Source organism: Electrophorus electricus, chromosome 13 (assembly GCF_041902795.1).
Source record: "Electrophorus electricus isolate QZ-2024a chromosome 13, ASM4190279v1, whole genome shotgun sequence".
Taxonomy (NCBI): Eukaryota; Metazoa; Chordata; class Actinopteri; order Gymnotiformes; family Gymnotidae; genus Electrophorus; species Electrophorus electricus.
In genome coordinates this window covers 2027733-2041611 of record NC_137509.1, presented here as the reverse complement: position 1 = coordinate 2041611, position 13879 = coordinate 2027733, and the positions used below count along the sequence as shown (strand labels likewise).

General features: G+C 40.9%; 1 protein-coding gene and 1 long non-coding RNA gene across 5 annotated transcripts in view; both read right to left on the bottom strand.

Annotated features, from left to right (window-relative positions):
* Positions 1 to 13879, bottom strand: part of pth1r (parathyroid hormone 1 receptor) — a 52685-nt gene that overhangs the window by 27921 nt on the left and 10885 nt on the right. The gene's annotated exons all lie outside the window — the stretch shown is intronic.
* Positions 6861 to 13340, bottom strand: LOC145660409 (uncharacterized). Of its 4 annotated transcripts, none has more exons than XR_014126766.1 (4): positions 9460 to 13340; positions 9269 to 9362; positions 8497 to 9136; positions 6861 to 8176 (listed from the first exon to the last, which is right to left on the bottom strand). It is a non-coding gene; the product is annotated as an uncharacterized LOC145660409 (long non-coding RNA). The 4 variants fall into 4 exon arrangements; XR_014126767.1 differs by having other exon boundaries at positions 6861 to 9136; positions 9460 to 9609; positions 9741 to 13340; XR_014126765.1 differs by having other exon boundaries at positions 6861 to 9136; positions 9460 to 11782; positions 11986 to 13340.

The window sequence follows — 13879 nt, the reverse complement described above, 5'->3', positions numbered from 1 at the left end:
TCTTTTCTCCCCAGTTTGAAAACGAGGCCCAGGAAAGTGAGCACAGAGGCAAGACATTTATGGCTACTCACAGCAAACAACCACAAATGGAACAACATTTCACTATGAGCAAACATGCCACAGAAACAAACTTGTTTGACGGTGCTGCTTGGGCCAATATAGAATGTTCCAGAAAACTCGCCAAAGAGGCAAAGATAAATGACATCAAAATTAGCTCTGAACCAATGTGACGCTGCGCAGGTGCTGGTTCAGCGACAACCGGGAAACCACAGCCGAATTTGGACAGAATTTTAAAAAAAAGAAGAAAAAAAGTTATTTGAGCCCAGGCGCTGGACAGAGGCACGGAGCCGCGTGCAGAGACTGACCCTGGACCTGCTGCCGACAGGGGCTGCGTTGGAGTGAGGCATGGCATGGCGCGCAGAGATTGACCCTGGACCTGCTGCCAACAGGTGCCGAGCTGGAGCGAGGCACGGAGCGGCATGCAGAGACTGACCCTGGACCTGTTGCCGACAGGCACTGAGCTGGAGCAATGTGCAGAGCCTGATCCTGGACCTGCTGCCGAAAGACCTAATGCTTGTTTAACATAAACATGCTTAAGACGGCTTTTGGAGATGTGTGTGGAGAAAACATTGCTTCAGCTGCTGACCTGTGGGGTGGGGCTTGTTGACCTCTGACCACTTCATGGTAATAAACATATCTTTTTTTTTTTACTTGGGGTCACAAGGATGCAGTGAGATCCAAAATGGCAGGCAGCACACTACAGCCGGGTTTGTCAAAACAAAAGAAGAGAGAAGGTCACTATGACATTCCTCACCTCTGTTGAGTTTCTGACACACTGTCATGCTTACCAGGAAAGACACAGTTAAAGAGCTTGTGTATGACAGATGGCATTAGTTACAGTGTCACATGATTTACATCAAGGGCTAAATTTAATTAGGAAGTCTTGTTAAAACTCACAGAAAACTCAGTTTGCAGAAAGCCGTTTCCAGCATGTTCCGAGAGCGTCTGACGGGGCTGATCCCAGCTGCCCCGGTCGAGCATCGCGATGGCACGCTCCCAAGCTTGGCTTTGTTACTGAGGGACGGTTAACCTGAAGCAGAGCGCAACCGGGGCTCTGTGGACTGACAGCTGCAAACCTACCACACGTCTGGCCAACAGACCTCCTTCTGTGGGAATGACTCCCCCAACACCAAAGTGCCACACCTGGCAACCTCAGCCAGGCTCTGTACAGATACAAAGCGTGACCTTGGATGAAGTCTTCCCCAAAGGAGAATCATGGGTAATTATTCCTCACCTCACAATTATTTTTGAAACCCCCCCCAGGAGAATGAGAGTGTGTTCTATTCTCACTTGCACTTTTTCATTCAAAGCACAGTCTTGTTTTTGTTAATCTCTGCTGGCAGTGAGCCAGGGGGTAAATGAGAAAATTACACACAGTACATAAATATCCCTGCTCTACACCACAAAGTTTTTGGGCCAAGCACGCTCTATCCGAACGATGTAGCACAGCTTTGTTTGTTTTCCAAAAAAAGGAGAGAAAAAGAAAACAAAAGTGAAAGTCTTTTTAAAAGTAAATCCCTAAATATCTCCAACAATATTGAGCTTGCTCCATTTAGGTTTAAGTGACAGAGGTTTCTGAGGCCAAGCTGTCGTGTCACCGCCACACTGAGTTCCTTCACGAACAGGAAGGGCCTGAATCATCCTGCCTCGTCCCAGGACTCTGCTCCGGCCGGTCTGCATGTCGCCCCTGATCTCCAAGTGATTCTTTTCTAGAAATGCCTTGGGGGTGCAGATGAAATGGCTGGACAAACCAGTCACCTGCAGACCCCTGCCCCATTCAGGACACGTCCCTGGGTAACAAGGCCCTCGTCACACTTCCCATAATCTAATCTCCACCAATAGTAATAAACCCATTTAACAATCTATCCCTTTAATCGAACCACTGACATGTATAAGACCAATGCGCATCTCCACTTTATATCGTGTCCCTATGTTCAGACCACACATCAACCACTTCCTAAAGGGACAGTTCAGTTAAAGGGACAGTTCGATTAAACAGCTAGTGCTGTTAGAAATACATAAGAGTGAACATCTACTAATTAGCACAATGCACATCGTTATGCACAGTTTGCTTGTGAGCATGTTTCATAGACTATTAGGGCAGTGACATGGGGTAAAATAATAATTTACACAGACAACAAACCCTCAATAAACTGCACTAAAGTTAGAGAAAGAAAATATAAGCAAGGACCACACGACCCATGGTGTGTGTGTGTGTGTGAGAGAGAGAGAGAGAGAGAGAGGAGAGAGAGGTACATGCCTGCCCCATGTCTGCCTAGCACTTACCGTGATTAATGTTTGATTTGACTCATAAACCTCCATGTCCAAAGAATATATAATTAAACTGAACAGCAACAGCATTGCCTGTCTGGCTAAGGTGAGCAGTGGCACATTTCAGTGCCGTGGTGACTATAATTTACCAGGCACATCAAGAGCACGGATAAACTGTTCCACATAGTGTTATGGGCTAGCTAAGCGTTAGCAATGGCGCAGGGATGCTAGCGTTATGGGCTAGTTAAGCGTTAGCGTTAAAGCAAAGCCTGACTGAGTGCTCCACAGGACGTAGCTGCTTGTATCATCACTGCCACATGTCTGTTTGTCAGCCTTTTTAGAAGAGCAGATTCGTCTTGGCTAATCTAGATTTAGACGTCTGCAGCAAGATGCGGCTTTGTTACTCTGAAGTGGAAACAGTGGTAGAAGAAACCAAATCCTAACAGTGTTCTGTGATGTAAATTTGGGGTTTAAATGTAGTGTTTACAATGTAGAGAAAAAAAAGCAAAGTGTGCTATAATTTGCTAAGGAACTTGGGAAACAATAATATGATCATCATGGTTACATAAACATCTTTCAATAAATATTACATTCAAAAGTTAAGCACATGTATGCAGAGTGTACAACCATTTCACTGCGAGTTATACTGTATGACTATGTATGTGACAAATAAACCAAACTTGAAATTATTTAAACTTTAGTCCTGACCCTGTAATTAGCATATTCATTAATTAAAAACTAAGGAGGAGATCAATACTCTATAAGGACACTTAAATAATTGCAGTGTTGCTCACTTTTCTAAAACTTCTTTTCCGAGAGCAGGAAAAAGGTGGACAGGGTTGATTTGTCTGAGTAAAGAGTGTGTTTCGCTTCGCCCTGCATTAGTGGTCAGCAAAGCAGGAGGGCAGGCCTGTTCCTGTACGCAGGGACTGTCCTGATGATCCTTCAGGAGATGTGCGGCATCAGAGAGCCATGGAAAGCAAAAACAAGATTAGTATTAGCTTGCACTACCGCAAAAGAAGCAAACCTTTCCGACGCACAGCGTACTTCATCAGATGGACGATAAATAACGCAGATTTAATATTTATACATCTTGCCATAGAAAGAACATATTGTGGAAGTTGGGGCCCATGTTTGAGTTTGGTACTTGTTTTGGTCATTTGCCCCTCGTTACACCACAACCCCAACATTTCCTTCCTTGTTGTTGGCTAGTTTTCAACCTGTTGCCCCCACATCCCCTCCTGTCCACCAAAAGGGAGGAGTGGGTGATCCTGGAAACCTGTACAATGCACCTCCAGTGAGGTCCTGTTTGGACCATCACAGGGCAGAACCGAGATTTAGAACCGAACCGCAGCCTGGAGCCCCATACAGCTCCATACTCTGCTCGTCAACTGTGCAATTTGTATCTGACGACAAAAACCACAAACCACAAGACTGGCCGTCCCTTGGAATCGCTCGCAAAACCGCACTCTGACTTAGAGAGCCATTCAGGTCCCTAATTACACCCTTGCATTGGCCAGATCAGTCTGAAGAGCAGCAGTTCAGCCTCTTATGGAAACATCTTGCATTGGCTGTGCGAGCACATGCCACAAAACCAGGGTTGAGCCCTCCACGCATCTTTTCCCTCTAATTAAAAAACAAGATCTCTGATCTGTTATATAAGACCTTTTAATTTACAGTATAGGCTTTTTTCCCCCCATTTTCTCTTTATGTCAGAAATTTGCCTGAGCTAAATTATTCCAATTTTCAAAAAACTCTCAGTAACTACTAATGGCTTGTGTAATGTGATGTAAACTACCGACATGATACCGTTTTGTAATTAAAAAGGCTATTTAAGCAAATCAACACCTCAGTCCCCGGGGGATACTGCTTGTCTGTTATGGAAAAGAGGAACTCTGGTTACTGCGTTAGATGACTACGAACATTTTGCCTTCAGGATTACACAGCTCACCACATAAAGAGCGTATCACGGTGGGATCCATGACATCATCTAGATTACAGAGCCTATTGTTTTAGGTTCTATTTTCAGACTCTATGGATGCGGTGTTCACTGGATTTTCCCTGCATGCTACATTATGAAGTCATGGGGTTTCCTGAGACAGAAAGGTACAGAGTGCTTTCATGTACATCGTAATGTTTAGAAAATAGGTTAAAATCTACATAATATATTTACCAGCCACGATAAATGCCTCAGTATGGGTGTGTCTATCCTACGAACATCTGTAAATTATTTGTGTGTGTGTGTGTGTGTGTGTGTGAGAGAGAGTGATTTTGAATGCGGTTCATGTCTGTCCATGTCTGCCTAGCACTTACAGTGATTAACTCAATTGTTTGATTTAACTTGTAAAACTGCATGTCCAAAGAATATATAATTATATATATACACACACACACACACACACATTTTACAGCCCATACAGAAGATTGTGCATTTTTTTCTTAACTTCTTGGTACTTGGATTGCTATTTTAACATTAACAACAACAACAACAACAGTAATACGTTTTTCATATACCACCTTCTTACAGTTTACAAAGTGCTTTACAGAAAACAGAACAGCCCTTGTTCAGACGTGATAATACATGCATGTGGAAGCTTTTCGCTGTCAGTTGCTGTGAGGATACTTCTGTTATGAAGGTGACAGAATGCTGTTCTGGAGAAATTTCTAATGTCGTGTTTAAAGCCAACGTCCTAGTCAATTGCAATGCATATGTTTTTGATATAGTGTTGGGTCTTAACAGACAGGGACAGGGTACAGCATCAGGGTCCTCACGACCATTCCCCACGATGAATTCTGTTTGGTCTTCTACACAATTAAAAAGCAGGTCAATGGAATGCCGGGCTCAGTGACTAGGGACATATGTAATTGTGTCGTCTACATACTGGTGGAACAAGATAATACATTTACTGACAGTTGTGGTCAACAGAAGCATATATAGATTAAAGAGTGCCTGTCTCAAAGTTGAGCCTTGGGGACACCGCAAGAAAGCGCATGTTGTTTAAAGCTGCCCTCATCAAGTGGGCCACATTACTCGTGACTGCTCAGATATGACTGGAATGAGTACCAGTATAAACCAGTATAAACAGGTTGCTGGTGTTACAGTTTTGTCCAGGATCATTAAGAGCTTTGGTTGGTGTGGTTTCTGACCTTTGATGAGATCTAAAGGCAGCCATTAATTTCATTACCATTTAAATACTCTTGAAGTTGAAGAGAAACCACCTTCAGAATAATCTTGCCTAAAAAGAAATATTAAAGATTGGTCTATAATTATTGAGGTTAGCAGGGTCTAATTTATTTATTTACTTCTTTAGAAGAGGCCAGATAACAGCTGTTTTGAGACACTGTAGACATGTTCTTTGCTTAAGTAACTGATGGGCAGCAAGTAGTATTTAAGCCCAACATAACTATTTAAAGATTTCAAGATTTCAGCAAATTCCTCACACTTCTCATTAGAACGTTCTTATGAGATCTGAGACGAGTTAACCAGCCTGTCAACTTTAGTGAAAGAGACATGTAGGACTGTTTTGGTGTCTGTCAAATCAGGCTAGAAATTCAGACTACCCTCACAGTGCTAGTCTGCGTGTTGAGTTCGGTTTGGTCTGTGTGTGGAGTTCGGTTTGCAGATTTTTGGACAGCAAGTTTTACTCCGTCCCCATTTTTGTAGGGAGTACTGAGAAAGTGAAGAAAACCCAGTAATTGCTTGCAAGTCCTACATCAAGCATGTTTAAAACCTTGGTCTCTACTCCAAGCGATATAACTAAGTCTAAAGTATGGTCACGTTTAAATGTTTGGCTGATTACATGTTATGTGCGGTCACAGGAATTTGAAAGCATGATGAAATCTCAAGTAGCAGGATCTGCAGATGTTAAAATCACAAGTGAGAGAAATGTGTCAAAATCGGGCGTTATTTTTGTTAATAGATCACCAAATTCATCACAGAATGTCCAGGTGTGTGATAAAGGACCATCATTTGAACTGTTTTCCCCTCAAGCTTAATAGTAAGATTCCAAAGTGCTATATTCCTGCTAATAAATATATTTAAGTAGCTCTGAAAGTGTTGCTCAAATGTCTATTTGGAGAAGAATGCGAGTGTTTAGTATATAATCTTAAATATATACACCCTGCCACTTCATTGACAGAAAACACCAAGGATACATCCAGAGTAAAACTTGTATTGCAGGCTTTCCGAGTATGAAATCCCAGGTAAAGGTATGGGTTGGACTAGAGTACTATGAACACATCCCAAAAGAGAGGGAGGTGTGCCGCGGTCACTCAGGTGGTCAGAGGCCAGCTGGAGCGGCCAGACCAGGAGATTGTCTCACTTTGGTCTCATTTGGCACCTGGAAGACCCATGTTTAAAAGGTAGAGCACTTTCCTTATGGTTTCCCTACTGTAACACACCTCTTTCACTAATTATCACTAATCGCTTCACTAATTATCATGTTCTTTGTGAGCAGCACATGAGATCCCCCAGAACAGGAGATTTACCACCAAAGGGCTTCACTACACTGGTCTCTTCAAGCTACTTTTACACTCTACTACCACGGGGATTGTGTTCTGTATCAAAGACATCTGCAAACATGTCTAGAATATTCTTTAGTACTTTTGGTCTGTGGCAGTATGATCATACCCGTGGGATTGCATGCAAGGGAAACAGTACTGTCTATAGCAAAAAAAGAAAAACATTTAAAAAGACTCATATATATCTATAATTAGATATAAATCACATCAGTGGGTAGTATGTACTATTAACTATATACTGAATTAGATATAAACCCCACCAGAGGGTAGTGTGTGCTGAGTTACAGCATTAGCTCAGTTCTCAGTGTAAAGAACAGGAAGTGGTAAAAGCATGAGGTGGATGCTCAAGAATCTCACTCAAACTTTGCTTATGTAGCACTTTTTACAACAGACACTGTCACAAAGGAGCTTTACACATCCTCGTGAAACCCCCCCACGACTGAGAGGATGAAACCAAGACTCGTAAGGGGCTCCCGTCCTCCTCCGGTTGACCCCGGACAACATAATGACATCAGTATGATGGTTGAAGTCACACAGGCGAACATAACATTTAAACTACTTATGAGACAACTTGGCTGCATTTTCGAATGCTTTTAGGCAGAAGGGCTGCCTTGAGGGAGAAATGGAGAGGCTTATGGAAACCTTGGAGCTCTCCAAACAAAGATGTCCTCGCATGAGGGCCATGAATGAACGATGGCAAGAGGAGCACTCGAGCTCGAGTGGCCCATACAGCGTGCACGGTGCTCTGAACCAATGGCTCTACTAAGCTTTCCATGACTAGCGCCAGCGTTTCTGGGTAACACCGCAAGACTTTAATTACACCAATATTCCTCAGCAAAGCAAACATCCACGATGCCAACTTTTATTTTCACTTTATTATGGTGGATAAATATATATAGCATTATATCTCAAGCAGAACAAAACTGTGTCCTAACATTATTTACTTTCATTATAATGCAAGTGTAAATGTACTACAGTGGAAAGCTACAGTAGATGTATTTGAATTTCTGTTCTTCTCTATAAAAGTGACACCATTACACACTTTTCTTGTGTTTCTGGTACCGACCCCTATTACCGATATCCTGCATTTGTATGTCACTGTGTTGCATGTTCATTAAAATCATTGTATTGGTCATTAAAAACCACTGTGGAGTTGGATGTTAGTTGCGTGGGGGAATTGTTCCATGTGAGATGTGCTGTACATGGGATAAGATGTTGAACAGCCTGATACCATTAGATCACCACCAGAGCTTCAACCACAACATGTCGAGCTCTTCATCAGGCTGGCACCTCCAGGACATCTCCCAGCCTCACCCCCTCCAAGCTTTTAAATGACATATTTTACAGACGTCATAAAACATATAATATATTATACTATTTTACAGACGTCATAAAACATAATATATTATACTATTTTACAGACGTCATAAAACATAATATATTATACTATTTTACAGACGTCATAAAACATAATATATTATACTATTTTACAGACGTCATAAAACATATTATACTAATTTACAGATGTCAAAACATATTATACTATTTTACAGACGTCATAAAACATATACTAATTTACAGATGTCATGGATGGATATGACAGTCAAAAAAATAAATTCAATTCTAAAAAACAAACAAACCAACCTTTGTTTAAAAGACTAAAGCATTTTTTTCTTACATCTCTTAGAGAGATGATATTTACTGCCTTGCTCATCTGCACTCACGTGTGCCCTCTCTGTGCTCAGTATGGCTGCCTCACTTCTGAAATTGAAAATATAGTTTGTCTGTTGTAGCATATTTTCTTATTACTGAATGCAACTATAATTCCACATCAACTTAAGAATAACCTTATAACTGTTCTTGTAAATTTCAGTCAAATTCTTATTGTTCAAAACAGCAAATCTACCTTAAAACTCAGCAGGTTAATGCAAAGCCACGGTTTGAGTATACTAAAGAAATGGAGGAACTGAGTTTGTGAATTTAGAGAAGGCAATAATTTTATTACTTTGGTTATTATTTCCGTTTCTGTCAGGTGTCTGCTGTACTTTCTCCTTTCCTCAACCCTGAATTTTCTTTACTTCATGGTCAAATGGGAAATGTCATCGTTTGGTTTTTTAGTAGCGGATGAATAAACTGGGCAGCGATATCCTCCTGAGACTCCGTCTGTTCAGCTGTGTCCTCTGTAGTGGACGTTGCGTTTTTGCTTCTCGTTTGAGTTCCAGCGATACCACATCTGTCTGGGTGGGAGGTTCCCAACTTTTTTTTTTCTGTCAGCACAAATTGGCTTCCATAGGAACAAGTAAGTGTTATGGAAAGAGAAAAAGTAAGTCAAATACTGATTAGTTACTGATGTTTGGCTATAATGTTATACTGTATTGTTTATTAACATGTCAGGAATGAGTAGTTTTCTTATTACTGTGTTGAAATAATAGCCAGTTTATGAGCGTCCTCTATAGTGGATGCCGGAATAATCTTGATGTCTTTCCTTATCACAATGTTTCTCCACATTGCTGTAGGAGACAGAACAGAAGCAGATGATTCTGTACAGAATAATAGAGGCAGATTCAGATTTATCAGATGAGGAAAATGCTGAAGATGAGTTTGGACCTGCTGATGAAGACGTAGAGAGCGCTGAAGAAGAGACAGGAGGCTCATCAGACGAGCTAACAGGCACAGGTGAACACGACACCCGCCGTCCTCTGGGGTCAAGGACTAGCACGTATGTTCTCGTTGTCTCCAGGGTAACCATACATGATGCTATCCATAGTAAAATAAATCATATACTACATTGTTGTTATTAATTGCTGCAATGTATTTATGGTAAATAACAACTACATTTTGTGGTGATCAAAGTGGTTAGAGATAAAAGAATGACTCGGGTTATTTACCAACATATGTAGGAATTGTTTCATCCCTATAGATTCAGTCCTGTCCTACCTATGCCATCTGGTTACCAAGACGATCCTACAACCCATGCAAACTGGAGTCTGGTTGAGTACATTGATAGCAACATCTTTAAAAACATGACAACGTTCACAAATCAAAAGGGAACTGCAAGTTAGAGGAGTGTCTCTGAATACCACACCACAGGAAATGAAGGTGTTCTTTGGAATATCAGTTCACATGGCCTGCCTTGGTTACCCAAGAATCAAGATGTTTTGGTCCCAAAAAACGAAAGTGCCTCTCAACCCAAGAAGGTCACTAGTCGATGACCTGGATGTGAGAGAGGAAACAAGGAAAACAGACATTCTTTGGAAAGTAAGACCTTTCCTTGACAGAGTGAGGCAGGGATGCCTCAGCCTTCCAAACCAAGAAAGCTCTGCATTGATGAGCAAATCATTCCTTTTACAGGCCGTTGTCCAATCAGGCAGTTTGTTCCAGGCAAGCCGTACCCTACTGGTTTGAAGCTATTTGTCTTTGTTTCTCCAGATGGTAGACTTTGAAGTGTAAAAAAACAAAACAAAAAAAACATACATCAGGCATTGGGGCAGTAGCAGACCTACGTATGGTTGAATCTGCCCAAGGAGTCAGCTGTTCTTTGACCGATATTTCACTTCAGTGAACCTGATGGATGTATTGCTGGAAAAGGGTCTTGCTGCAACTGGAACCTTAATGAAACACAGGGTCCCAAAGCCATGTCAGCTAACTGGTGACAAACAATTGCAAAAAGAAGCCAGAGGAGCATCAGTTATGGTGGCCAGAAATAGTCCTCAGCTGGCAATTACAAAATTGTATGACAATAAACCAGTATTAATGGCCTCTACCATACATGGAAAAGATCCTGAGGATATCTGCACAAGATAGTCCAACAAAGGGAAGTCACACATCCAAGTGAGAAGACCAGCAGTCATCAGACAATACAATGAAAACATGGGAGTGGTGGACTTGTGTGACTGAATGCTGAGCTTTTACAAAATGTCAAGCAGAACCAAGAATTTTACATTTTAAAGAAACAGAATGAAATATGATTTTTGTTTAACTGAAATATGTCAATACAGAATGTGAAAAAGTTCACTATGCACCTTGTTTAATATCACCTGTATAGCTGGAATGTCAAAAATACAGAAAAGCTTTTTTCCCCATTAAAATTATCCTCACATCCTCTACAGTGGACATGCTGTTAAATTAAGAATAAAATTAATTTTGAAAAACTGAGTTGTAAGATCTTTGTCTTACTCTTAAAATACAGAAAATAAAATAAAAAAAAACCTAAATTGAAAGACATTTTTTTCACTGGGTCTCAGGAGGATATAGCAGTGAACAGAGCTAAAACGCTATTGTGCCTCATTTAAATGCTCTCACTAGAATGATGGCAATGGAAATCACAAGTGTTTGAGTGCATGGATATTTAAACATAATAGTTTGAATCGTTATTGTGAGGAGAATGTTACAGTTAAATTATACAGCAGTGTTTGCTCAAATTAGTCCAGCTGTTATCACATGCGCTGCTGTGCTGTTTTCAGGTTGAATTTGTGATGGTTTTGGATCAGTTCCCTTAAAGATTTCTTTACCGGTATCGGACCGATTCCAAAACGTGATATTGGGCATTTTTAGCTCCGTACCCATATACTTCTCACCATTGCCATGCAACAGAAACACAAAGCTGCGACCAAGAGCTTCTCTCACGGAAGGACGACTCATCATTCATTGTGCAGATCTTGGACTCGCTGGCAAAGATCCTAGTGCAATAGTCGAGTGTAGTCCAGTTTATTGTGTTGTGACTGTTTTACTCTTCGTTTTGTGCTTCTAGTAGTGCGTGTTTGGCTTGTGCTGTGGAGATGTTGTTATACTAATTATTTGCATTTTTATCATTAAAATCCCAGACTAGATTATCCTCATGCCAGACCAGGTCATCCTACTTTACCTTAGACCACACTGTACAGGTGTAGACCACATTGTCATAGACCACATGGCCGTAGTCCGCAGACCCCTGAATGGTGAGACATTACAGTACAAACAAAAAGGAATTCAGTATTCCTGCAAAACTATACATGCTCTGTCTTTCAAAAAGTAACAGAGGACTTCTCAGATATTATACTGGGAGGTAATTGGATTGCTTTGTACATGACTACACACCTACAGTAGTCACTGGGTTCTGTAGATTTTATAAATGAATACTGCATTCACACTCACCTGACCTTGCCATGGTAGAAGCATACACACCGTTCCAGATAAAGTCAATTCATCGCAGTTTTAAACGTTTTGAATGAAGTTACACTTATATAGCAGCTTTCTTAGAACCCAAGGACACTTTACAATCGACACAGCTTTTACCACCAGTCAGCACACCGGTGAGAAGTGGCAGCCAACTGCCTACTGCGTACTCTCAACCGGAAACCACAGCCCCCTGGGGGACTGTATCAGGCCCAGGGAGGGGAGAGAGGACAACATCCAGGGCAGAGCGCCATCCATCACTGACCATGCAGTCATACAGCCATTTCACACTCACATACATACCGACAAGTTTCAGTGTAGCCAGTTTTTACCTAACCTGCATGTTTTTGGACCGTGGGAGGAAACCCCACAGGAAACCCACACAGACACAGAGAACATGGAAGCTCCACCCAGATAGAGACTGTTAGCAGCTCTAACAGGAAGAGTTAGTACAGTTAACGCCGCGACTGTTAGCAGCTCTAACAGAAAGAGTTAGTACAGTTAGCGCCGCGACTGGCGTTGGGGCCTTGAGGATATTTGTGCAGATATTTGTGCTTGTATATAGATATACTATGTTGTGTATGTGTATGATTTAAAATACCATTATTTACAGCTTATTAGTTTTGTGCCCCTTTTGTGTGTGTGTGTTTGTGGGAAAAAAAAGCTTTAAAATTTAAAATATAAATGAACAAAAAAGTGAGTCAAGATGGATGGTTAAGAGGGTGCATCCTACTACCAAAATGGAAACAGGACAGTTTCACAACCACTGGCATGTGTCTGGTCCTGAACATACTGGTCAGTTTCACAACCACTGGCATGTGTCTGGTCCTGTAGTGTGCGAGTCCCAGTTTGTGCAATGAATGTGCAGGCTGGACACACGCATAAAGGAGGTAGCAAATGTTAGACTGTCCATGCTCATGTCAGAGAGACCTACATGACAGGAACTAGCAACAACTAATCTTGAGGAAGAAACCTGGGGTGGTAGTAGGGGGTTCTTGATTAAAAAACATTTTGAGGCTCAGAGAAGGGAGGTTATCCTAGCAGGATGAGTTTAAGTGGACTTTACACTAGAAGGACTCAGCTAGAAAAAAAGGTTACTTTTATTCTAGAATTTTATTTTTTCTTTATCTATAAATCTTTATTTAGTTTTATTTTAATAAAGTAAAACATCCTTCTCTATCTTCTTCTATCCTTTTTCCTCTTTGTGTATAAATTCTGCAGTTTTATCTTATACCACTTTATTATATCATTTTTTCAGCACTTTATTACATCACTTTGGATGCTTGATTGAGAAAGCCTGTACAAGTAGGTATTCAGTAAAGGCATAAAGACTTGAACAGTCAAACCTGACAGTTAGCTCACATGGTACTGACATGGAGTCAAGTGCCATGTGAGTAATAGCGCAAAGGTCGATATTAAACCTGGGGGATGATATCACTGACACCAGTCTAATATGAATAAGCATGTTGTTCCCTATGGAACTTGTAGGTTATCAAAATGAATATTGAAATATTCAGAAATTAAAAGCTTTTTTGACAGCAACAACAAACAGAGAAGATCTGGGCACTCCTGTAGGCTACAAGGCCATCCTGGCAGGTAAATAGTCATGATTAAGGATTGAATTCTACATTTTTTTTGTGAATTTGTGGCCAGATCTGACAAATTTAGAAAAAAAAATAAACAATTTTTCTTCCTCATAGAAACCACCATAGCTAGTGAGACGCCATACATAACTTTAACCTGGAAGGTGCAGATTTATTTTCTGGTCAGTAAAAATTAAATTCTTTCTGAACAGAATTTTAAAAAAAACCCACATTTTTTACATTTCTGGTCAGTAAGAATTTCATTTCTTCATGTGTAAGATGTTTCAGAT